This window comes from Leucoraja erinacea, chromosome 35 (genome assembly GCF_028641065.1).
Source record: "Leucoraja erinacea ecotype New England chromosome 35, Leri_hhj_1, whole genome shotgun sequence".
Lineage (NCBI taxonomy): Eukaryota > Metazoa > Chordata > Chondrichthyes > Rajiformes > Rajidae > Leucoraja > Leucoraja erinaceus.
This window is the reverse complement of record NC_073411.1, coordinates 11,593,858-11,619,454: the sequence shown is the minus strand read 5'-3', so window position 1 is coordinate 11,619,454 and position 25,597 is coordinate 11,593,858. Positions and strand designations below refer to the sequence as shown.

The 25,597-nt window shown below is 47.9% G+C and overlaps 1 protein-coding gene across 5 annotated transcripts in view; it reads right to left on the bottom strand.

Annotated features, from left to right (window-relative positions):
• Nucleotides 1-25,597, bottom strand: part of LOC129713329 (methylcytosine dioxygenase tet3-like) — a 154,981-nt gene that overhangs the window by 55,154 nt on the left and 74,230 nt on the right. The window contains exon 1 of one of the 5 annotated variants that reach the window (XM_055662306.1): nt 20,501-20,678. The exons of the other annotated variants lie outside the window; for them this stretch is intronic. The gene's annotated coding sequence lies outside the window, so the exon portion shown is untranslated. Of the gene's footprint in view, nt 1-20,500; nt 20,679-25,597 lie in introns of those variants that run through there. 5 annotated transcript variants of the gene reach the window in all.

The following is a 25,597-nucleotide window of genomic DNA, read 5'->3' as shown; positions in this document are numbered from 1 at the left end:
TCAGATCATGGAATACTCTTTGAAGTTGGTTAGTAACAATCGATGACTTTTTGCAAATTATCTGTCACGAGATTTAAGGAAAATGTTTGCAAAATTGGGAAGAGAATCCTCCATACTGTTCGATTTCTCTATCTTGAAGCAATCTCCCCATGAAATAATATTGAAAACCACAAGTATTTTAATTGCACCATTTATGGCTAAACAAGCAGACCCTTGCAACCCTATTCCATCACCCGATGCAAACAATGCATCTTTAGAGAGTCACAAACTCACAAGACTAGAAATCCTATTGCATTGGTCCTCTCTATACAGTTTTATTGTAAACTTAATGGATTATACCTACCCTAGACATCATGTACACCACATTGTATTAGGTTAGAGTCATAGACTCATGGAGCATGGAAACAGGCCATTGGGTTCAACTCGTTCATGCTGACAGAAATGCCCCATCAAAACCTCTAAACCTTCCCTATCCATGTACCTGTTCAAATATCTTTTGATTGTTGTTATTGTACCCGCTTCGACCAAAGATGAGCACAGTGCTGGATTAATTCAGCAGGTCAGGCAGCATCGCTTGGGGGACTTTACAGTCTGAAGAAGGGTCCCGACCCAAAACGTCACCTATCCTTTTTCTCCAGAGATGTTGCCCGACTCGCTGAGTCACTTGGTGCCTATCGTTGGCATAGAACAGCATTTGTTCCACTAATTCTGGCAGCTTGTTCCATACACCTACCACCCTGTGTGAAAAAAAATTCCCCTTGGGTTCTATTAAATCTTTCCTCTCTCACCTTAAACCTATGCCCTACAGCTCCTAGTGTTTTGGGTACTTATGCAGAGGTGACCTAGATATGCCCAGTTTAGTTTAGTTTTGTTTTGGTTAGTCTTACAGCGCGGAAACAGGCCCACCGTTTCTGTGCCGACCAGCAATCCCCGTACACTAGTACTATCCGACACACTGTGGACAATGTATCATCCTTACTGAAGCCAATTAACCTGCAAACCTGCCCATCTATGGAGTGTGGGAGGAAACCCAAGTACCAGGAGAAAACCCATGTGGTCACAGGGAGAATGTACAGACAGGTCCGAGTCGGGATCAGACCCGGGTCTCTGGCATTGGAAGGGTACAACTCTACCACTGCGCCACCCTGCCACAGGTATAAAATGTCCAAAATTTGTTGCCACCTGTAAATGGTACAGTTTGGTGCAATGACAATTAAATTGAATCTTGAATCTTGAGTTACTCAAACCAAAACAAGTTCTTAGAATGCCTCAGAAATGTAAACTAAACAGCAACTGGCCTCAGTTACCTTGATATCCAGTTCCTCTCGCTGATAATAAAAGTGTGGGAAGGAACTGCAGATGCTGGTTTAAATTGAAGGTAGACACTAAATGCTGGAGTAACTCAGTGGGACAGGCAGCGTCTCTGGCGAGAAGAAATTAGGGTCTCGGCCCAAAACGTCACCCATTCCTTCTATCCAGAGATGCTGCCTCTCCCGCTGAGTTACTCCAGCATTCTGTGTCTCTCTTTGGTATAAACCAGCATCTGCAGTTCCTTCCTACAGGTTGCTGTGGACAGTCCCTTACTAGGTTATAGTGGACAATTGGCAATAAAGGATATCACACCCCTCTACTCTTCATTATAACAAGAGTTTACTGTATTTGAAAGGCCACCTGATGGTCATTTCCTCCTCTGGAATCTCCACCGATCTTTACAGTGTATTGAAAAAATATTTTGCTTTCAAAAGTCTCTTCACCCGCCCTGTCCTTCCACTGGCACTGACTACACAAACTAAGTGAAATCTGCAGAGCGCAATCACATAGAACAGTATAGCACAAGAACAGGCCCTTCGGCCCACAATGTCTGTGCCAAACATGATGCCAGGACCAACTCTTATCTGCCTGCACATAATCCATATCCCTCCATTCGTTGCATATCCATGTGCATATCGAAAAGTCTCTTAAAATGCCACTATCGTGTCTGTAATACCACTATCATATCAGCAATGCCAGTATCTGCAATGCCAGTATCATATCTGCAATACCAGTATATCTGCAATACCACTATGATATCTGCAATGCCAGTATCTGTAATACCACTATCATATCTGCAATGCCAGTATCATATCTGCAATACCACTATCATATCTGCAATACCACTATCATATCTGCAATACCACTATCATATCATCAATGCCAGTATCTGTAATACCACTATCATATCTGCAATGCCAGTATCATATCATCAATGCCAGTATCTGTAATACCACTATCATATCTGCAATGCCAGTATCATATCATCAATGCCAGTATCTGTAATACCACTATCATATCTGCAATACCACTATCATATCTGCAATGCCAGTATCTGCAATGCCAGTATCATATCTGCAATACCACTATCATATCTGCAATGCCAGTATCATATCTGCAATGCCAGTATCATATATGCAATGCCAGTATCATATATGCAATGCCACTATGGTATCTGTCACTTGTACATACCAGGGGACCTGTGATTTACGTGGCCATGGGCAGGGACTATCACAATGTTTAAGAAATATTTAAACAGGTACATGGATAGGACAGACTACTTCCTAGACAGAACATTTTCCCCCACATGGAAATATCAAAGACGAGAGGGCATAGCTTTGAGGTTTCAGATTTAATTGGTAAATAAAATGTGAAATTCCCAATACGACTAGATTAGTAATTCTGGTCTTTTCTTTAATATAAAACTCTATTTGCAATTACTGTAAGTCATATGGAATTTTTTATTTTGCCTTAAGATTGTTACATGCACTTTCAATATGCTGTTATAGTCCACTGGCCGATCCCATTTGTTTCTGATTTCATGCTTGGCAAGTGGCAACGATACATTTAATCGAGTAATATGATCTTCGATGTGAACATATTGTTAACACTCCTGTATAAAACACAAAGTGCTGGAAGAACTCAGAAGGTCAAGAGGCATCTGTGGAGGGAATGCAACGATAATGTATCGGGTTAGACCAATGGTTCCCAACCTTTTTTTGGCCATGCCCCACCTAATCACCTCTAAAATCCTGATGCCCCCCCCCATGTGGTGATATATAATTCTTATCATTTAAAAAGTGAACTCTGTTTTAGCTGAAGAAGCTTAAAACGGCAACACCTTGGATTAAACAAGCTTCAAAAGAACATGGCCTCGCGCGCTTCGTGCGACGTGCATGAAGAGCGATGGCGCGGTGATTATGTAATAACTACACAATAAAGACCTTTTTTACCCAAAAAAAATTTACTCAAAATGACATCTGAAACATAAACTACATATGTTTACCTGATGGAAAATCCAAAAAAATAAAAATCGAAAATTTGGACCCAGACGTCCTCAATTGCCCCCCTTAAAAATCAAATTGCCCCCCTGTGGGGCGTACGCCCCACGTTGGGAACCACTGGGTTAGAGCCTTTCTTCAGATTGGTTCTGAAGAAGGGTCCTGAGCCTAAACGTTATCTGCGAGTCCGAAGAAGGGTTGGGACCCGAAATGTCTTCGGTCCAATTCCCTCCAAAGATGTTGCTTGATCGGCTTTGGTTTAGTTTAGCTCAGCTTAGAGATACAGCGCAGAATCAGGCTCTTCAGAGTCCATGCCAATCAAGGACAATTTACAATTTTAACCAAACCAATTAGCCTGCAAACCTGTACGTCTTTGGTTTGTGGGATGAATATCGCGGGGTGGTGCCTGTATGGTCGTGAGTAGTCTCCCAGAGAGTTGTACCTTTTTCTGGTCGCCGCTGGATTTTCAACGTGTTGAAAACTTTTGGGAACCTGCTGAGACTATGACGCGCGGTGGCAAGTCGCCGAAAAGTGGGACAGGCCGTTAAGTCTTCCTTGACTTTCGGAGTTGCCCCACAGGCAATTATCCTTTCTCGGCTTAGTATAAATATCTAAATGTAAAAATTGTCCCTGGTGTGCATAGGGTAGTGTAATGTACGGGGATTGTTGGTCGGCACAGACTCTTTGGGCCAAAGGGCCTGTTTTCGCATTATATCTCTAAACTAAACTGTGTACACAATATGCCAGGTGCGGTGTCCCTAGGCACTATGTAAATGCTGTGGCACATCTTTACTCCAGTAGTCAAATGCTCTCATAATGAAGTCCACATACCGATTACCCTCACTATATCGGCAGGTGAGCTTTCAGAGTACAAAGTCTATCTTCTCAGGCCCCCTTCAGTCGTGGCTGACCATGGGTGTCTCCAGGGTGCTGTTCACTATATGGAGGACGCCTGCCTGTGCGTGACTTTGTTTAACGTGGGGAGACTGGTGCACAGACAGACACCCCACGGTCCTTGACAGATCTGGGTCAGGATCCAGTGGCATGGAGTCCAAGACCCTTTTCTGCTGCAGCCTTCATCTGCCTTCCCAGCCGTTGTGACGCTCCACTAAGGTCAGCCATCGTCCTCCGCCTGTTCCACCGTTGAGGTCTTGGTTGGATTGCTCTTTGTCAGGGACCTCCCCCTCGACCTTACCACCATGGGTGGCCCTACCAGGAGCATAGCTCCAGACGGCATCGCTCTCAGGATCTCAGGACCACACAAGCTTCTCCACCACGACAAGGTGATAATCCATGGAGAAAGGTCTACCTGCATCCCTGTGGACAACATTACCTAGTCTCCCTCAAAACTTTTTCCCCGCACATTTTGTTCCATATAATATTCGATCTGCCCTCTTATTAGCCAAACAGTTCGCCTGTACCCCCAAAGCCTCTTCACATCTTCCTCCCTCCTGACAATCCCACCTAGTTTCAATTCGTGATGCAACAGGGAAATAGCCACTTCGGCCCATCAAGTCCATGCTAACCCAACCATCACCTACTCACAAAGAAGAAGAAGAAGGTTGTCCAAAGATGGGTCTCGACCCGAAACGTCACCCATTCCTTCTCTCCAGAGATGCTGCCTGTCCCGCTGAGTTACTCCAGCATTTTGTGTCTATCTTCGGTGTAAACCAGCATCTGCAGTTCCTTCCTCCATAATCACCTGTTCACACTGGTTCCGTGTCACTCCACTTTCTCATCAGCGCCCAACATGTTGGGAGCAGTGGTCACTTCATCCGCAAACCTGCAGGTCTTTGTGATGTGGCAGGGAAGGGCAGAATCCCTTGGGTTCACTGGTCGAACGTGCAAGCAAACTCCACAGAGACAGCACCCGTAGTCAGGATCGAACCTGGGTCTCTGCCGCTGCGAGGTGCCAACTCTACCGCTGGGCCACTGTACTGTCTAGATTTGGCTGGAAGGAAGGACTGGGGTTGATGCTTCTGGGGACCCCTCAACACCTGCCAAGGAAACCATTTTGGAACATTGCTCACAAACCACAAAGTCTTGCATCTCTTCTCCCGTCCCCTGAGCTAAGGTGACCACTGCTTCACCACTTAAATTTGCATTGTCAGTAAACCTGTCCCTTGATGTAGAGAGTGAGTAGTCAGGTATCAGAATTGCTGCGTAAAAAGGATTCAATGAGGGATGAACGGGGTCCCGACAGATCGAGGGGGGCCACTGCCATTTGCGGCAGCAGGCAGTAGATAGGACTACAAAGATAGACACAAAATACTGGAGTAACTCAGCGGATAAGGCAGCACCGCTGGAGAGAAGGAACGGGGATGTTTCAAGTCGAGACCCTTCTTCGAGATCAGTCTGAAGAAACATAGAAAATAGGTGCAGGAGTAGGCCATTCGGCCCTTCGAGCCTGCACCGCCATTCAATATGATCATGGCTGATCATCCAACTCAGTATCCCGTCCCTGCCTTCTCTCCATATCCCCTGATCCCTTTTGCCACAAGGGCCACATCTAACTCCCTCTTAAATATAGCCAATGAACTGTGTGGCCTCAACTACCTTCTGTGGCAGAGAATTCCACAGATTCACCACTCTCTGTGTGTGAAAAATGTTTTCCTCATCTCGGTCCTAAAAGATTTCCCCCTTATCCTTAAACTGTGACCCCTTGTTCTGGACTTCCCCAACATCGGGAACAATCTTCCTGCATCTAGCCTGTCCAACCCCTTAAGAATTTTGTACGTTTCTATAAGATCCCCCCTCAATCTTCTAAATTCTAGCGAGTACAAGTCGAGTCTATCCCGTCTTTCTTCATATGAAAGTCCTGACATCCCAGGAATCGACCTGAAACGTCGCCCATTCCTTCTCTCCAGAGATGCTGACTCACCCGCTGAGTTACTCCAGCATTTTGTGTCTACCTTCGATTTAAACCAGCATCTGCAGTTCTTCGTTACACAGTAGATTGGACTGTTTGGTGAACTTTTGAAACTACGTCGGTGACAAAACCTGGCGACACTTGTGTACTGCTCAGGTGAGGTCTGCTGCACACAAAACAAAGCATTTCACTGTACCTCGGTACATGTGACAATAAAGGATACTTGGTTAAGAAAGAACTGCAGATGCTGGAAAAATCGAAGGTAGACAAAAATGCTGGAGAAACTCAGCGGGTGAGACAGCATCTATGGAATAGATGATGTTTCGGTTCGAGATGCTGCCTCACCCGCTGAGTTTCTCCAGCATTTTTGTCTACCTATAAAGTATACTTGAATCTTTGAAGTATCTATTTTTTTGTTTGCTATCCTTGCAGGCAAAACACAAGGAATTTAATCCACAGATACAGCAGGAAAGGCAGAAAGGTGAATCTTGTGGAGACAAAATAGCTGGGGAAACTCAGCGGGTGAGGCAGCATCTATGGAGCGAAGGAAATAGGCAACATTTCAGGCCAAAACCTTTCTTCGGAACCTTTCATCTGAAGAAGGGTTTCGACCCGAAACGTTGCCTATTTCCTTCGCTCCATAGATGCTGCCTCACCCGCTGAGTTTCTCCAGCAATTTTGCCAACCTTCGATTTTCCAGCATCTGCAGTTCCTTCTTAAAGGAACTAATTGTGAATTGTGAGTTGGACTTTATGGGAAAACAGCTGGAGCCAGAGAGTGCTGCTTTGTATACCTACACAGCTGGGGCACTGGGTGGAATTTCAGTCTCTGTCCTCAAGGAACAAACACTCTCTCTGCACTCACCGCTGGAACTGAAGCAATAACAAGGAGGGTATGAGAATCATGCCCAATACTCTCCAGAGTTTAGAAAGATGAAAGCCAAAACAAGCAAGCATAATGCCATCCTCCGCTCGCTCACCTGGTTTTGTCCCGACCCCACCTCTCTCCCAGCTTTCTATCCCCGATCACGGGTCACAAAGTGCCGTGTTCCCCTTGGTTCTGGGCAGCAACCCCCTTCACCCCTCTTCGAATACACCTGATGCAGCAACTCTGATACCTGGCTGCTCACGGAGCAAGCTTACTGACGATGCAATTTTAAGTGGTGATACAGTGGTGCAGCTGATCACCTGAGCTCAGGTGACACGAGACGAGGTGCATCACACATCAGCTTTCTTTTGCAAGTTACCCAAAGAGACGAGATACACCATAGATAGATACGATCAGTTCAAACTCAAGTACAATGGATAGAGCAAAGGGGAACACAAAAATGCTGGAGAAACCCAGAGGGTGCAGCAGCATCTATGGAGCGAAGGGAAGATAGAGTACAGAATATATCCAAGCTGTATGTTAAATTTTAGTAGGCACAAAACGCTGATGTAACTCAGCAGGTGAGGCAGCATCTATGGAGAGAAGCAATGGGCGACATTTTGGGTCGAGACCCTTCTTCAGTCTGAAGAAGGTGACATCTTGACCCGAAACATCACCCATTCCTTCTCTCCAGAGATGCTGCCTCACCCGCTGAGTTACTCCAGCATTTTGTGTCTACCTTCAATTTAAACCAGCATCTGCAGTTTTTTACTTACACATATTAAATTATAGAATTACATTTGCAAGGATATCCAAACCTTGAATCAAAAGTTCTATCTCAATGGAAGAGAGTGAAAAACTAAAATGTATCAAGTCCCGAGGTCAACTTTGGTTATTTAACATCTCATACTTTCTCAGGATATGGAAGACGGCCATTCAGCCCATCAAGTCCATGCCAGTTCTCAGGGCAATCCCTTCTATCCTCTCGCACCTTCCCATCAGAATACTTCATTTCTCTATGGAACTTCTACAGGTGTACTGCAGAAAGTCCAGAACCAGGGGCCACACACAGTTTAAGAATACAGAGTAAGCCATTTAGAACGGAGACGAGGAAACACTTTTTCTCACAGAGAGTGGTGAGTCTGTGGAATTCTCTGCCTCAGAGGGTGGTGGAGGCAGGTTCTCTGGATGCTTTTAAGAGAGAGATAGATAGGGCTCTTAAAAATACGGAGTCGGGGGATATGGGGAGAAGGCAGGAACGGGGTACTGATTGGGGATGATCACACTGAATGGCTCAAAGCCAGCACCGCCATTCAATGTGACCATCCCCACTGGCCTACTCCTGCACCTAGTGTCTATTGTCTAAAGTATTTTATCGGGATGGATGGTTTGGGAACAGCTCTGTGCAAGACCGCACAAAATTGCAGAGAGTTGAGGACATAGCCCACGCCATCACACAAAGTAATCTCCTTTCAATTGACTCCATCTGCACTTCACGCTGCCTCGGCAAGGCCAGGAGCACAATCAAGGACCAGTCTCATCCTGGTTTCCCCTTCTCCCATCAGGCAAGAGGTACAGAGGCCCCACAGCAGAAGCATCCATGCCGAGGGACTGGGAACTGGAAGTATCCCGAGCTAATTCAGCTACCACCATCATCTATTGCAACAAGTGATGGCTCCCACTGATTGTCGACGGAAGGATTGCGTCCATTTCAGGACGGACGATGGCAGTGAGGCCAACATTTGTAACATGGAAGATGGACAAGAAAGAAGAGGTACTGAAGTTTGAAAATGAGTACCACCAGATTCAGAGACAGTTTCTTCCCAGCTGTTCTCAGGCAACTGAATATCCTAGCACCAACTTGAGTCCTGACCTCATTGGAGTCCCTCGGACTATCGTTAATCAGACATTACTGGACTTTATCTTACACTAAATGTAATTCCCTTTATCCTGTATCTGTACACTGTGGGTAGCTTGATTGTAATCATGTATAGTCTTCACTGACTGGATAGCACGAAACATAAAAACATAGACAATAGGTGCAGGAGTAGGCCATTCGGCCCTTCGAGCCTGCGCCATTCGATATGATCATGGCTGATCATCCAACTCAGTATCCCATCCCTGCCTTCTCTCCATACCCCTGATCCCTTTAGCCACAAGGGCCACATCTAACCCTCTTAAATATAGCCAATAAACTGTGGCCTCAACTAGCTTCTGTGGCAGAGAATTCCACAGATTCACCACTCTCTGTGTGAAAAAAAAAATTTCCCCCTTATCCTTAAACTGTGGCCCCTTGTTCTGGACTTCCCCAACATCGGGAATAATCTTCCTGCATCTAGCCTGTCCAACCCCTTAAGAATTTTGTACGTTTCTATAAGATCCCCCCTTCTAAATTCCAGCGAGTACAAGCCGAGTCTATCCAGTCTTTCTTCATATGAAAGTCCTGCCATCCCAGGAATCAGTCTGGTGAACCTTCTCTGTACTCCCTCTATGGCAAGAATGTCTTTCCTCAGATTAGGAGACCAAAACTGTACGCAATACTCCAGGTGTGGTCTCACCAATCATAAACTAAACTAAACTCTTTCTGTCTACATACACTGGAGATTATTTACAGTGACCATTTAACCTCCCAAATATTTGACAGACCTGATCAGGCAGTGACTGGATCAGGAACAGGTTAAGTCCACATGGACAAACCTCTTACACCAACGAGGGTTTACTAGAGTAACTCCACAGACGGGGGAGTCCAGTCATGTCACGGGTCTGCAGCAGGTGAGGCTGCTTTAGAGACTTTAGACACAAAAAGCTGGACTGAAGAAGGGTCTCGACCCAAAACGTCACCCATTCCTTCTCTCCAGAGATGCTGCTGAGTTACATCAGCGTTCTGTGTCCATCTAAAATTTAACATACAGCTTGGGACACACTGTATCTCCAGGTTCCTCCCACACTTCAAAGGCGTGCACACTTGTAGGTCTGAAGAAAGGTTTCGGCCCGAAACGTTGCCTATTTCCTTCGCTCCATAGATGCTGCTGCACCCGCTGAGTTTCTCCAGCTTTTTTGTGTAACCTTCGATTCTCCAGCATCTGCAGTTCCCTCTTAAACACTTGTAGGTTGATTGGCTAGGTGTGATTGTAAATTGTCCCTATTGTGTGGGATAGTGCTAGTATGCGGGGATCGCTGGTCGGCACGGACTCGGTGGGCCGAAGGGCCTATTTCCGCACCATGTCTCTAAACTAAACTAAATTAGGAAGCTCGTCTCACACAAATGACACACGGCCAGCTGGAGGTCTCGTGACTGAGAAAATATATTTTTGTAACACAGGATGTGAATTAAAAGCAGGAAATTGTTGCAGGTCACATATGATTGGATGACGTGTTGGGATAGGTCTGGAGGGGCTGAATGGCCTAGACCTGCTCTTGTTGTTCCTAAAGTCAACATTTCTTCATTGCTTTGCATTTGTTTTCATTTGAAGAGTTCATCAAATCATTTATATTCTCACACAACTTCCTGGTTCCCAAAGCTCCCCGGATTGTTGCAACAGTCATTTCACTTTTGCCATTTCATGTGTCTATGACAAAAATAGTCTTTTTCAAGCAAACGTTAACAATGAAAGAGAAGGGTCCATATTGGAAACACCATCCACCAGTCTGAAGAAGAGTCATAGCCCAAAATGTCCCCATTAGATATGAGGAAGGTTCCCAATCCAAAATGTTACCAATTGAATCTGAAGGGGGGGGGTCCCCACCCAAAATTGCTTTGGGATGTGGGAGGAAACCGGAGCATCCGGAAAAAGCCTTCGCGACCACAGGCAGAATGTGCATCGAACATTAGAACAACGATCCAAAATGTTGCCTATCCATGTCTTCGAGAGATGCTGCCTGACCCGCTGAGTTATTCCAGCGCTTTTTGCCTTTGTAACAATAAGAGACTCCCTACGCTACATATGAATCAATGTTCTGATCATCTCTAAAGCTGAACAGTTTTCACGACTGGATTAAAATTCTCCAAGCACCGTGGTCACGTGTTAAAATCTTTGTGTCAGGCAGATGTGGCATTTCACACTCAGATTCGACCACTCACCTGCACATTGAGGACAGATGAATCAAGCTACCAACCAGCCCTTCTCAGCGGAAGTGTCTCGACCCGAAACATCGCCTATTCCTTCTCTCCATAGATGCTGCCTCGCCCGCTGATTTTCTCTAACATTTTATGTCTACTTTCAATTTTTCCCGCATCTGCAGTTCTTTCTTAAACATAGAAACATAGAAACTAGGTGCAGGAGTAGGCCATTCGGCCCTTCGAGCCTGCACCGCCATTCAATATGATCATGGCTGATCATCCAACTCAGTATCCTGTTCCTGCCTTCTCTCCATACCCCCTGATCCCTTTAGCCACAAGGGCCACATCTAACTCCCTCTTAAATATAGCCAATGAACTGGCCTCAACTACCTTCTGCCGCAGAGAATTCCAGAGATTCACCACTCTCTTTGTGAAAAAAGTTTTCCTCATCTCGGTCCTGAAAGATTTCCCCCTTAGCCTTAAACTGTGACCCCTTGTTCTGGACTTCCCCACATCGGGAACAATCTTCCTGCATCTAGCCTGTCCAACCCCTTAAGAATTTTGTAAGTTTCTATAAGATTTCCCCCCTCAATCTTCTAAATTCTAGCGAGTACAAACCGAGTCTATCCAGTCTTTCTTCATATGAAAGTCCTGACATCCCAGGAATCAGTCTGGTGAACCTTCTCTGTGGCAAGAATGTCTTTCCTCAGATTAGGAGACCAAAACTGTACGCAATACTCCAGGTGTGGTCTCACCAAGACCCTGTACAACTGCAGTAGAACCTCCCTGCTCCTATACTCAAATCCTTTTGCTATGAAACAAGGTTCTACATTTTGATCGGCATGGACATGTTGGGCTGAGGGGCCACTTTCAATGCTCTATGACTCTGAGAGTGAACTTGTGAGATGCGTCTTACAAACATAGGAACCAAAATGCCTTTCATTAATTAATTCATTCAAAATTCATCTGAAGAAGGGTTTCGGCCCGAAACGTTGCCTATTTCCTTCGCTCCATGGATGCTGCTGCACCCGCTGAGTTTCTCCAGCATTTTTGTCTACCTTTGCCTTTCATTAAAGATAGATACGAAATGCTGGAGTAACTCAGCGGGACAGGCAGCATCTCTGGAGAGAAGGAACAGGTGGCTTTTTTTTTTGGTCGGAATCCTGTTTCAAACCCGAAGAGTCACTTATTCTTTTCTTCCAGAGATGCTGTCTGACCCGCTGAGTTACTCCAGCATTTTGTGTCTGTCTTTGATATAAACCAGCATCTGCAGTTCCTTTTTACACATTCATTGTCCATGTTGCCCTGCTCATTCCCCTTAGTTTTCCAGGTATCCCCTCACCTGCCCCCAACAAATTAGCATAAAGATGGCGAGTGAGATTTCATTAAAAAATATTTGTTTAATTAAATATTCTTAACTTCATTGTGATTTAATGTAAACCTTGGTCTCTCGGGTAATTATGTAACCAGCTGGAACTAGTTAATTGAAGTCATGTGATTCAAGTACAATTAGCTGGGACAATATTTTTTTCTCGCAGAGAGTGGTGAGTGTGGAATTCTCTGCCTCAGAGGGCGGTGGAGGCAGGTTCTCTGGATGCTTTCAAGAGAGAGCTAGATAGGGCTCTTAAAAATAGTGGAGTCGGGGGATATGGGGAGAAGGCAAGGAACGGGGTACTGATTGGGGATGATCAGCCATGATCACATTGAATGGCGGTGCTGGCTCGAAGGGCCAAATGGCCTCTACTCCTGCACCTATTGTCTATTGTCTATTACAGGTGCACAACCCTTTATCCGGTGTTCCAGAAACCGAAAAGCTCCGAAAACCGGCCATTTTTTCCAGATGTCGTCTGCGCACCAAAGCTCGCGTTTGGCGCCAAACTTGACCCAAAACGACCCACGGTCAACCCAGGTCTGTACTACTGTAGCGGCTGCCTCCTCCCTGGAGACCGGGAGACGCTTAAACATCTGTAAATCATTGCTTAAATGTTAGTCAGTTAGTTTGGAGGGCTTTTATGTGAAGGGGGGTGAAGGGGTAAACTTTAATTCTCAGTCCCCTACCTGGTCGGAGAGGCGGGGAGCGGTCAATGCCTTACCGGGTCGCCGTGCAGTAAGCTCCGCAGCGCTGTGGCCGCGGGCGGCGCCGGTTGTAGCTCCGACCCCGGCAACTCTACCCCTGGCTGCGAGGCGCTCCAAATCCAGCGCGGCCCGCGGCCGGACGCCCCAGCTCCGCGAATGTCGGGAGTCGGCGGCGTCGCAGCGCTGGGATACCAGCGGGGAGCGGGCAATGCCTTACCGGGTCGCCGTGCGGCAAGCTCCGGAGCGCTGTGGCCGCCGACACACAACATCGCGGAGCGTCGCTGGATTTGGAGCCGCGCAGCCAGGGGTAGAGTTGCCGGGGTTGGAGCTCCAACCGGCGCCGCCCGCGGCCGGACGGAGCCCCCAGCTCCGCGGCTCCAAATCCAGCGACGCTCCGCGATGTTGTGTGTCGGCGGCCACAGCGTTCCGGAGCTTGCCGCACGGCGACCCGGTAAGGCATTGCTCGCTCCCCGCTGGTATCCCAGCGCTGCGACGCCGCCGACTCCCGACATTCCCGGAGCTGGGACGTCCGGCCGCGGGCGGCGCTGGATTTGGAGCGCCTCGCAGCCAGGGGTAGAGTTGCCGGGGTCGGAGCTACAACCGGCGCCACCCGCGGCCGGACGGAGCCCCCAGCTCCGCGAGGTTGGGAGTCGCCGACCAGGTAGGGGACTAAGAATTAAAGTTTCCCCCTTCACCCCTACACCACCACCACCACATAAAATCCCTCCAAACTAATTGACTAACATTTATGCAATGATTCTCCCGGTCACCGGGGAGGAGGCAGCAGTTCCAGACTTTTCAAGCCGCCCGCGCTACCTACCTAATCTACGCTAAAAATCTTCCATTCTGAAATCCGAAAATGTCCGAAATCCGACAAGTGTCTGGTCCCAAGGCTTTCGGATAAAAGGTTGTGCACCTGTAATATCTTCGGTGTAAACCAGCATCTGCAGTGTCTTTCATCAAAGATAGCCACAACGCCAAGGACAAAGATAGCTAATGACATCAAGAACAAAATATAGATTTTTCAGGGAAGATTTAAAAAAAAATTGCAAAGCTTAATATGGATTACATTAGAGTTATTAAATCCAGTTTAACCTGATTGGCATGAGTCATCTGCCAAGAGTGAACACACGGTTGAAATTACCCAACCCTAACCCTGGCTGTAAAAGTGAATGGACTAAATGTTTCATAAACAGGTTGCTGTTGCATCACCAAACACTTTCTTGGAGACCAACCCTGAGAATGAAGTTATAACTATGTTGACAGGGGTGGTGTTATGGGGACTGTGCAGGAAGGAACTACAGATGCTGGTTTAAACCAAAGATAGACACAAAATGCTGGAGTAACTCAGCGGGACAGGCTGCATCTCTGGAGAGAAGGAATGTGTGACGTTTCTGGTCGAGATCCTTCTCCAGACTCAACCCATTCTTTCTCCGACTTGATTGACTCGGCTTGTACTCGCTAGAATTTAGAAGATTGAGGGGGGAATCTTATAGAAACTTACAAAATTCTTAAGGAGTTGGACAGGCTAGATGCAGGAAGATTGTTCCCGATGTTGGGGAAGTCCAGAACAAGGGGTCACAGTTTAAGGATAAGGGGGAAATCTTTTAGGACCGAGATGAGAAAAACATTTTTCACACAGAGAATAGTGAGTCTCTGGAATTCTCTGCTGCAGAAGGTAGTTGAGGCCAGTTCATTGGCTATATTTAAGAGGGAGTTAGATGTGGCCCTTGGGATCAGGGGCTATGGAGAGAAGGCAGGTACAGGATACTGAGTTGGATGATCAGCCATGATCATATTGAATGGCGGTGCAGGCTCGAAGGGCCAAATGGCCTACTCCTGCACCTATTTTCTATGTTTCTATGTTTTTCACCACAGAAGCTGCACGGGAGTGTGCAAAATTTTCGGAGACCCTCAGACTATCGTTACAAACGGTCAGAAGAAGAGAGGTCTCGACCCGAAATGTCACCTATTCCTTTTCTCCAGAGATGCTGTCCGATCCGCAGTGTTACTCCAGTTATTTTCACGCACGTAATTCCAAATTCCAACAGTTGTCAGCAAGGGAAGAGCTTCTCCCAGCGGCTGAAGAGCATCTATTGATTCAACACCTGACTCTGTGAACTGCAGCACCTCATCTATTCTTCCTTACAGCTATAAACAGGATCCATTACCTCTGCCCTTCAATTGCCTCATTCTGCAAACCTTTGGGAGATTTACCAAATGGATACCATTCATTCCCCCTCCCAGCATATTGTACCTTGTCGACACGATTTAAGATGAAAGATTTTAAAGAGTTGCTGCCTTACAGTGTCAGAGACCTGGGTTCGATCCTGGCCCTGTCCCACGGTACGAGTTCATTCCAAGAGCTCTCCCGAGTTTGCCCTGATTCGAACTCGGAGATTTACGGTAATGGCCGCTCGTCGGTACTCGGGGCTCTCGTGGACATTTTTCAACATGTTGAAAAATCTTCACGAGTCTTCCTGAGCTTACCTGCCGTTAGCGAGTCTTCCCGAGTACCTGCCATTAGCGTTATGAGCCGCTAAGAGACGTCCCCGAGCTCTGACGTACCCGCTACGTTCATTCTCCGTGCTTACCACGAGTTTGATTTTTTGTTTAACTCGGGAGAGCTCTTGGAATGAACTTGTACCGTGGGACAGGGCCATAACTATCGGAGCTGTCTGTACGGAATTTGTACGTTCTTCCTGTGACCGTGTGGGTTTTCTCCGGGAAGTTCGGATTCCTCCCACACTCCAAAGATGTGTGGGTTTGTAGGTTAATTGGTTTATTTCCATTGCCCCTGGTGTGTTGGATAGTGCTAGCGTACAGGGTGATTGCTGATCGGCATGGACTCGGTGGGCCGAGTACCCTGTTTCCACGCTGTATCTCCAAGACAAACTAATCTAAAATTCAACGCTGTAAACTGATCTATGTTGATTCTGCAGTCACTACCTCCAGCACTCACTGAACTCAACTGCAATGTTTTATTAATAATATTTGCTAAACCCTTATATTGACTGTTAGACTGGGTCCCACCCTGCACAAACCAAATATATTATACTGGGGGAGAACTAGAGGTTTAGGAAATGTCTTCCGAATGCAAGTAACTTCCAAGATAGACTCAAAAAGCCTGAGTAACTCGGTGGGACAGGCAGCATTTCTGGAGAGAAGGAATGGGTGACTTTTCGGGTCGAGTCCATACCACAGACGTAGGGTCTCGACCAGAAACACCGCCCATTTCTCCTCTCCAGAGATGTTGCCTGTCCCATTGTTGCTCCAGCATTTTGTGTCTCTCTTCGGTTTAAATCAGCATCTGCCGTTCCTTCCTACACATGTAATCTCCAGCTGTTCTGAATCGCTCGTATCCATCCTGTAATCCATCGTACAAATCCTTGCTAAAATATATATATGTGGGTTTGAATCAAGAGAGTTTATTGTCATGTGTCCCAAATTCTTGCTTTGCTTCAGCACAACAGAACATAGTAGGCATGAATACAGAACAGATCAGTGTGTCCATATACCATTGTATAAATATATACACACATGGATAAATAAACTGATAATGGGCTATTAATGTTCAGAGTTTTGTTTGAGTTGAGTTCAATAGCCTGATGGCTGTGGGGAAGAAGCTGTTTCTGAACCTGGACGTTGCAGTCTTCAGGCTCCTGTACCTTCTACCTGAAGGTAGTGGGCAGATGAGTGTGTGGCCAGGATGGTGTGGGTCCTTGATGATGCTGCCAGCCCTTTTGAGGCAGCGACTGTGATAGATCCCCTCGATGGTAGGGAGGTCAGAGCCGATGATGGACTGGGCAGTGTTCACTACTTTTTGTAGTCTGTGCTTTTCCCCCCATCTATTTGTTCCCAAAATGTTTCCCTCTGACGTAGGAAGAAGTCATACAGTCCATAGTGCCAATGCCAACTCTCAGGGAGGTCGCAGTAACGTTCTCTTCAACCTATTCTCCCCTAGTTCCCATGAAAAACCCCTGGTGGATTCTACCATTCATTAGAATCAACGGCAGTGATCAAGAAACCAATTGACCGGCATTTGTTTCAGATGTGGGTGAAAAGTGGATCGCCCAAAGAGACTGCGATCTCGTGATGACCATGTTGCGAGTACGAGTCAAGGGCAAACTCGGCAGAGGTCGTGAAAGTGGGTCAGGCCCCTTTACTTGCAGCAGCTCAACAGAACAGAATATGTAACCAGCAAAATAGAATCCAAAACAAAGCTCTACACTGTACCTTGGCACATGTGGCAATAATAAGCACAGACCCAACTGCAAACCGCCCAGGACAATCCATAAATGACGTATGCAGCAGCATCATCAAGGACCAGTCGCACCCCAGCCACTCCCCCTTCTCCCCTCTCCCATCAGGCAAAAAGTATATAAGAAGGAACTGTGCAGATGCTGGAAAATCGAAGGAACACAAAAATGCTAGAGAAACTCAGCGGGTGCAGCAGCATTTATGGAGCGAAGGAAATAGGCAACGTTTCGGGTCGAAACCCTTCTTCAGACAAAAAGTATAGATATGCAAGAACGCCCACCTCCAGATTCAGGGAAAATTTCTTCCCAGCTGTTATCAGGCAACTGAACCATCCTACCACAATCAGACAGCGGAACAGGAACTACTATCTACCTCATTGGTGACCCTCGGACTATCCTTGATCGGACTTTACCTTGCACTAAACGTCATTCCCTTATCATGTGTCTGTACACTGTAAATATCTCGATGGTAATCATGTATTGTCTTTCTGCTGACTGGATCGCAAACAATAGCTTTTCACTGTACCTCGGTACACATGACAATAAATTGAACAGGACATAAATAAGACAACATGCCCCTGTTCATGTTGCCCCAACTTTTTCTCCCATTTATAAAAAACAAAACTATCTCAGCAGGACGAGCGAATAAAAACTTTTCTATTCCTCAACCATCTGGGTATAACCGCTATGTGACCACCAGTTATGCTTGCCTGTTTTTTTTTTTTGCTGAGGTTGCATTCGTAATGTTAAATAGTTCGGGAGTAACTCTTTTAATCCTGCACTCTGCTCCAGAAACACCATGGGAACTTAGTGGCTAAAAAGGAAACCAGAAGTCCAAATGTGATGAAGAGGAAGATCATTCTGGTGCAATATATATATATTTATATATTAAAATATATATTTATAAGGGGGGGCGGGGACTGTAAAAATCTCATCATTTTCTGAATGGATTAATGGCATTAAAAAAAATGTATCAGTGGTAGGTTTCACCGACCTATTCTCCATATTGTGTGTCTGTCAGGAGCCTTGAAGCAGATGAATGCCCTGCTACTGTCTTCCAGACAAAGGATTCATTGCGAGGGGGGTGTTGAGGACACTGTAGAGGTCCCTCTTGACCCGGCCCATTTCTGCTTGTGCTGCCACTTCGTTTTTCTATCTGACTAAGCACCAAGTCTGCCTGGATGTTCCTGCCTTCTCCGTGCGATTATAGCCAGCATGGAGAGAGAGGGAGGGGAGAGAGGGAGGAGGGGGGGGGGAGAGGAGAGGAGAGTAAAGGGGGAGGGGGGCAGAGGGGGGGAGAAGAGGGAGGGGGGAGAGGAGGAGGGGGGGGAGAGGGAGAGGGGGGAGAGAGGGAGAGGGAGAGGGGGGAGGGAGGGAGAGGGAGATAGGGAGAGGGGGGGAGAGGGGGGGGGAGAGGAGGGGGCAGGTTAGAGGGTGGGGGGGAGGAGAGGTGGGGGGGGGGAGAAGAGGGGTGGGGGGCAGAGAGGGGGGGGAGAGGAGGGGGGGCAGAGGGAAGTGGGGGGGAGAGAGGGGGGGGGAGAGGGAGGAGGGGGGAGAGGAGGAGGGGGGGGGGGAGAGGAGGAGGGGGGGAGAGGGGGGGGGAGGGGGGGGGGAGGGGGGGGGGGGGGGGGGAGAAGATGGGTAGAGGAGGAGGGGGGGGGAGGGAGGAGGGGGGGGAGAGGGGAGGGGGGGAGAGGAGGAGGGGGGGAGGAGGAGGGGGGGGGGGAGAGGAGGGGGGGGCAGAGAGGGGTGGGGGGGGAGAGAGAGTGGAGGGTGTAGGTTTTGTAGGTAGTGGGGGGGGGGAGAGAGGGGGGGCAGGGGGGGGGGGAGAGAGGGGGGCAGGGGGGGGGGGGCAGAGGGAGGGGGGAGCCTTTGACAATTGGAGCAGAATGTCATCTTTCCGACTGCCTTTTTTGCAGCAGCTTCGGCAAGAACCGTCTCATGCCGACACCAGTAACCTCGGGGACACTCACACACACACACACACAGAAAAACTATTACTGTTCATCATTAGCCCAGGCAAAGCAGGGCAAAGCCCGGTAAGATTCTCGCTTGATCGGATCCGTGATAGTTCAATGCGTTTTAAGCATATGACCGTCTCAGTTTCCTTTGTCTCATTAGATTACTCACAGAAGGCATTTCATAAACACGCAACATACTCGAGGCGTAATCTCTGCAGTTAAAAACTGCATTCACGTTGCCTTATCTTATAGTGAATCAACAGCAAGCCTCTTGTGGCCATTGGCGTAAGGGCTAATAACAAAGTCTTGGGGGGGGGGGGGTAATTTCAATAATTTAGCAGGATAATTTAATCATGCATCCAGCCCCCGTGTACTTCTAACAAGCCAGCGTTGCAGTGAGAGGAAGCGTGCAGTGACCTGTGGGGTTAGACATGGCTGTGTAACATTCCAGAAATAAAAAAGTTATTACATTCTTGGTGCTGCCCTTTTGACAGTTCATTTCTTTAAGCCGGGGGGCAGACTGGAGGGGAGTTGAAACTGTACCAAGGGCATCATCCCACGTCAGTTGTACCCGGGAAGGTCATTAAAACTAGCAGATTATTCCCCCCCCACAAAAAAAAACCCCATGCTAAGTTGGCCCCTATCAAATGGAGCAAGCAGGTCAAAAGAAGTCCACATTCCTAAGGCATTTCTCTCTTTTTTTTAAAGAAAAGCAAACGCCGGGGCAATGCCTCTGGATGTAAAACCCAAAATAAAACAAAATGTTGGAGGCGATGTTATTCCAAAATACAAGAGGACTTCAAACTCCACGTTAAATAGTGCAACTGGAATTTTCACATGTCAGGGTTTTTTTTTTAAACACAATGCTGCCTTGGAAGGTTTGCAGCAGATAAAAGCTTTCATTGACATACACAAACACAACAGCACTCAACATGGCAAGCATTTAAATCGCCTGTGGTTTCAGTGAAAGCAGCGGTGAAACAGGTTTTAGCACTAATTTCTCTTTCCTGCAGTGGATGTGTGTGAGAGAGGGTGAGAGGGAGAGGGCGAGAGAGAAACAGGCTGGGTAAAATAAAGGCGAGTAACAGCGTACTTACATATTACAAGTCCACAAAAAAAGGATTACAAAATGAAGGATTGGAAGGAAGCTGAAAGCATGTAGGCTCCCTGGGTAAACGTGAAGCCACAATTGAGAGCAAAAAGCAGGAAGCAGTGATATGCTTAGTTATTCAGCCTGAAAACGCCTCCCATCCACCCCCTCCTAACAGCTGGCGGGGCCATTATCCCTGTCACACAGTGCACGTACAGAGTCCAAAGCAAACTACTCCTTCTCCCCAACTAGAGAGCGAGAGGGGAGGGGGGAAATAAGAAAAGGGGAATTTCACAAATCCACAATTAGGTTGGATGCGAGTGCACGGGCTTGTGTTTGGCCGCTGTTGCAACGTGAGCAGGGGGGGAGCGGGGAGGGGGAGGGGGGTGTCTGTGTGTGTGGGTGTTTTCTTTGGTTTTCCCCTCCCCCCCGACCTCGGGTTGTTAAAATGCTCAGAGAGAAAGAGAGGGGGGAGGAGATAGAGAGAGGGAGAGGGAGGAGATAGAGAACGAGAGGGAGATAGAGAGAGGAAGGGAGAGAGAGGGAAGAGAAAGAGGAGAGGGAGGAGAGAGAGAGGAGGGAGAGGGGGGCAGAGAATGAGAGATAGATTGATAGTTAGAAGGGGGGGGGGGAAGAGGAGGGGGGGGGGAAGAGGAGTGAGGGGGAGAGGGAGGGGGGAGAGGAGGGGGGGAGGGGGAGGGAGAGAGGGGGAGGGAAGGGGAGAGGGGGGAGGGGGGAAGAGAGGGGGGGAGGGAAGAGAGGGGGGGGGAAGAGGGAAGAGGGGGGGGAGGGGGGGGAGGGGAGAGGGGGAGGGAGGGGGAGAGGGGGGGGGGAAGAGAGGAGGGGGGGGAGGGAGGGAAGAGAGGGGGAGGGAGGGAAGAGGAGGGGGAGGGAAGAGGAGGGGGGGGGGAAGAGAGGGGGAGGGGGGAGGGGGGGGAAGAGAGGGGGAGGGGTGGGGAGGGGAGGGAGGGGGGGGAGGGAGGGGAGGGGGAGAGGAGGAGAGGAGGGGGAGAGGAGGAGGGGGGAGGAGGGAGAGGAGGAGGGGGGGGGAGAGGAGGGAGGGGAGAGGGGGGGGGAGAGAGGGGGGAGGGGGAAGAAGGAGGGAGGGGGGGAGACAGAGGGGGGGAGGGAGAGAGAGGGGGGGGGGAGGGGGGGGAGAGAGGGGGGGGGGGTGAGAGAGAAGCCCTAGCCCCTACGTGTTTAAAGGGCCGGTGAGTAGGAGATAGAGCCTCTATCTACACGCTCAGTGGGACAGGGTGGAGATGCAGGTGGGACGGGGTGCAGATGTAGCTGGAGACTCAGCACTCCAGCCACTGCCATCATTCCCTCAACACTAACTTGAGGCTGATGGACAACTACACCAAAAAAAAATCCCATTAAAAAAATTGGAGCTTCGCAACCGCTCTGATGTAACCGCTGAACGCACAACAGCTGATGCAAAAGGAATCCACTCAAGATGCCGAACATGAATATAGTCCTGCTGTCTATCAACAAACTGTGGCGTGTTTTAGCACCACACGGGCCTGCGCCTCTTTGCTTTCTAAAGATGAAAAATTCGACTGCCGTTAAAAGCCAAAAAATAAGTCCACGTTTTTTTTGCATTTCCTGAATGTGGTTTGGATTTAGTTCCTGTAGACACAAGGAACTACAGACAGACACAACGTGCTGGCGTAACTCGGCAGGTCAGGCATGTATCTCTGGACAACATGCATAGGTGACTTTCTTCAGACCATCTTATAGAAACTTACAAAATTCTTAAGGGGTTGGACAGGCTAGATGCAGGAAGATTGTTCCCGATGTTGGGGAAGTCCAGAACAAGGGGTCACACAGTTTAAGGATAAGGGGGAAATCTTTTAGGACCGAGATGAGAAAAACATTTTTCACGCAGAGAGTGGTGAATCTCTGGAATTCTCTGCCACAGAAGGTAGTTGAGGCCACAGTTCATTGGCTATATTTAAGAGGGAGTTAGATGTGGCTAAAGGGATCAGGGGGTATGGAGAGAAGGCAGGTACAGGATACCGAGTTGGATGATCAGCCATGATCATATTGAATGGCGGTGCAGGCTCGAAGGGCTGAATGGCCTACTCCTCCACCTATTGTCTATGTTTCCATCCTTGTTCTCCCGAGATGCTGCCTGACCCACTGGTCAGGTGACATTTCGGGTGGAGATCCTTTGTCAGACAGATTATAGTCATGGATAAAGTTGGAAGAGAGATGAGGTGGGACAAGGACTGGCGGATGCCGTTTACAAAAACAATGGGTGCAGGAGTAGGCCATTCGGCCCTTCAAGCCAGCACCGCCATTCAATGCGATCACGGCTGATCATCCCCAATCAGTACCCCGTTCCTGCCTTCTCCCCATATTCCCCTGACTCCGCTATCTTTAGAGCCCTATCTAGCTCTCTCTTGAAAGTATCCAGAGAACAGGAGTAATTCAGCGGGACAGGGAGCATCTCTGGAGAACGTGGATAGGCAACACTTTGGGTCGGGGTGGTAGTCTGAATATGCTGGATATAGGCGAGAGTGGGGTGGGGGTGTGGGGGTCTTTGATTAGCAGATGGATGGACAAAGGCCAGAACTAAAAAGATAACAAGTGTGAGATAAGGATAGAAAAGGCAGGAAATGGGAAGGAATATAGATGGGAGGGGGGGAGGTAGGAAGGGGGAAGGGAGAAATGGGTCTACATATACTTATACTACCACTTTTACTCTTTGTCTGTTCATCTCTGGCCTTTCTCCACCCATCTGCCAAATCCCCCCCCTCCCCGCTCAAATATCCACCTATCTCTACCCAGACTTTGTCCCACCCCCCCACCTCTCTTCCCCTCCCCACCAAAATCAGTCTGAAAAAGAGTCCCGACCCGGAATGTCACTTATCCATGCCCTCCAAAGATGCTGCCTGGCCCGCTGAGTTACTCCAGCACTTTGTGTCTTTTTTTTTTTTTAATTGTACACCAGCCTCTGCGGTTCCTTGTATCTAGATTTGCTGAATGGTGCTTGGTTTTAGCTGCCGACCATAGACAATATAGGTGCAGTGGTGGGCCATTCAGCCCCTCGAGCCAGCACCGCCATTCAATAAGATCATCTGCAGTTCTTTCTTAAATATGATCATGGCTGATCAGCAAGAACCATTACCCCGTTCCTGCATTTTCCCCCCATATCCCTTGATTCCGTTAGCCCTAAGAGCTATATCTAACTCTCTTGAATACATCCAGTGAATTGGCCTCCACTGCCTTCTGTGGCAGGGAATTCCACAGATTCACAACTCTCTGGCTGAAAAAGTTATTCCTCATCTCAGTCCTAAATGGCCGACCCCTTATTCTTAAACTGTGTGACCCCTGGTCCTGGACTTCCCCAACATGGGGACCATTTATCCTGCATCTAGCCTTAAGGATTGTATATGTTTCCACAAGAATCCCTCTCATCCTTGTAAATTCGAGTGAATACAAGCCCAGTTGATCCATTCTTTCACCCTGGGAATTAACCTGGTGAACCAACGCTGCACTCCCTCAATAGCAAGAATGTCCCTCGTCAAATTAGGAGACCGAAACTCGTATTGCAGCCTTCAACGGCGCATGATAAGTGTTTGGTGCATGCGTTTGACACGCAAGGCGATGAACAGCCCTTTTCAAATAAGATATGTGGGTCCCTGTAAAACACTTCATCTCAAAGCTGCAGTTTCAGGGTTGAAAGGTGTGTAGCATTTTTGTCATATTATCCATTGTGCTCTGAGAGAGAACTGTTGCAATTCATGTTATCTCTCCACACGCTAATCACATTAATGATACAGAAAATACACTCCTCAAAATACTTCTGTAAAACTTCAGTGGCCATTACAGGTAGACATGATAAGCAGGTAATTTATGTCAGTCTGTACAACTGGTAGATCTCCTTCTCAATCCAGGTAATTGGAACTTATACCCTCAGGAAAAATGCTCAGTAATATAAACCAGTGCGGATGAAATATGCAGGCGTTTCAACTTATTCTATAATTACAGTCAACTGCTGCGTTAAGGGTATGTCCCACTTTCACGACCTTTGCCGTGTTTGCCCTTGACTCATACTCGCAGCATGGTCGTAACGAGGTCGTAGGTAGGTCGTAGCAGGTCGTGATACTAGTCGTAGGTACTCGTGGCATCAAGTAGGTCGGGGCGTTTTTGCAACACGATGAAAAATGTCCACGAGTAAAAAAAGGTTGTGAATTAGGTCATGAAAGTGGGACAGGCCATCTCTACTAACACACTGCAGAGCCAACAAAGCTGAATGTGTTCAGTATTGCTCAGAGAAACTGCGCGGAAACAGGCCATTCGGCCCACCGAGTCCTCGCCGACCATTTAGGGATGAGATGTGGAAACATTTTTTGCACAGGATGTGTTGAATCTCTGGAATTCAGTCCGTCAGAGGGTGATTGCTTAGACACAAAATGCTGGAGTAACTCAGTGGGACGGGCAGCATCTCTGGTGAGATGGAATGGGCGATGTTTCGGGCACGGAATATCACTCATTCCTTCTCTCCAGCGATGCTGCCTGTCCCGCTGAGTTACTCCAGCATTTCGTGTCCACCTTCGATTTAAACCAGCATCTGCAGTTCTTAACTACACACAGGGCTTTGTTAGTTTATTCAGAGACAGGGCCTTCTGTCCACTTAGTCTGCGCAGACCAGCGATCCCCGCACACTAACACTATCCTACACACACTGGGAACAATTTACAATTATACCAAGCAAAACCTGCACATCTTTGGAGTGCGGGAGGGAACCGGAGCTCCTGGAGAAAACCCACGCAGGTCACGGGGAGAACGTACAAAATAGGTGCAGACAGCACCCGTTGTCAGAATTGAACCTGGGTCTCTGGCGCTGTGAGGCAGCAACTCTACCTCTGCGCCACCGTGCCATTTCTTGCCAAAGGACTGACTGGAGTCAGAAGTGATGCCAGTTCCAAGGGCAGTGCCTAAACCTCATCCCTCCGAGACTGTGGGATCATGGCATTTCAAACAATGAACGGAATAAATAGCATTAAAAAATAACCACCTCTGACCAACTTACGATCAATGACTCGTGTACAGTAGAGAGCATGCTGACCGGTTGCATCGTGGCTTGGTTCGGCAA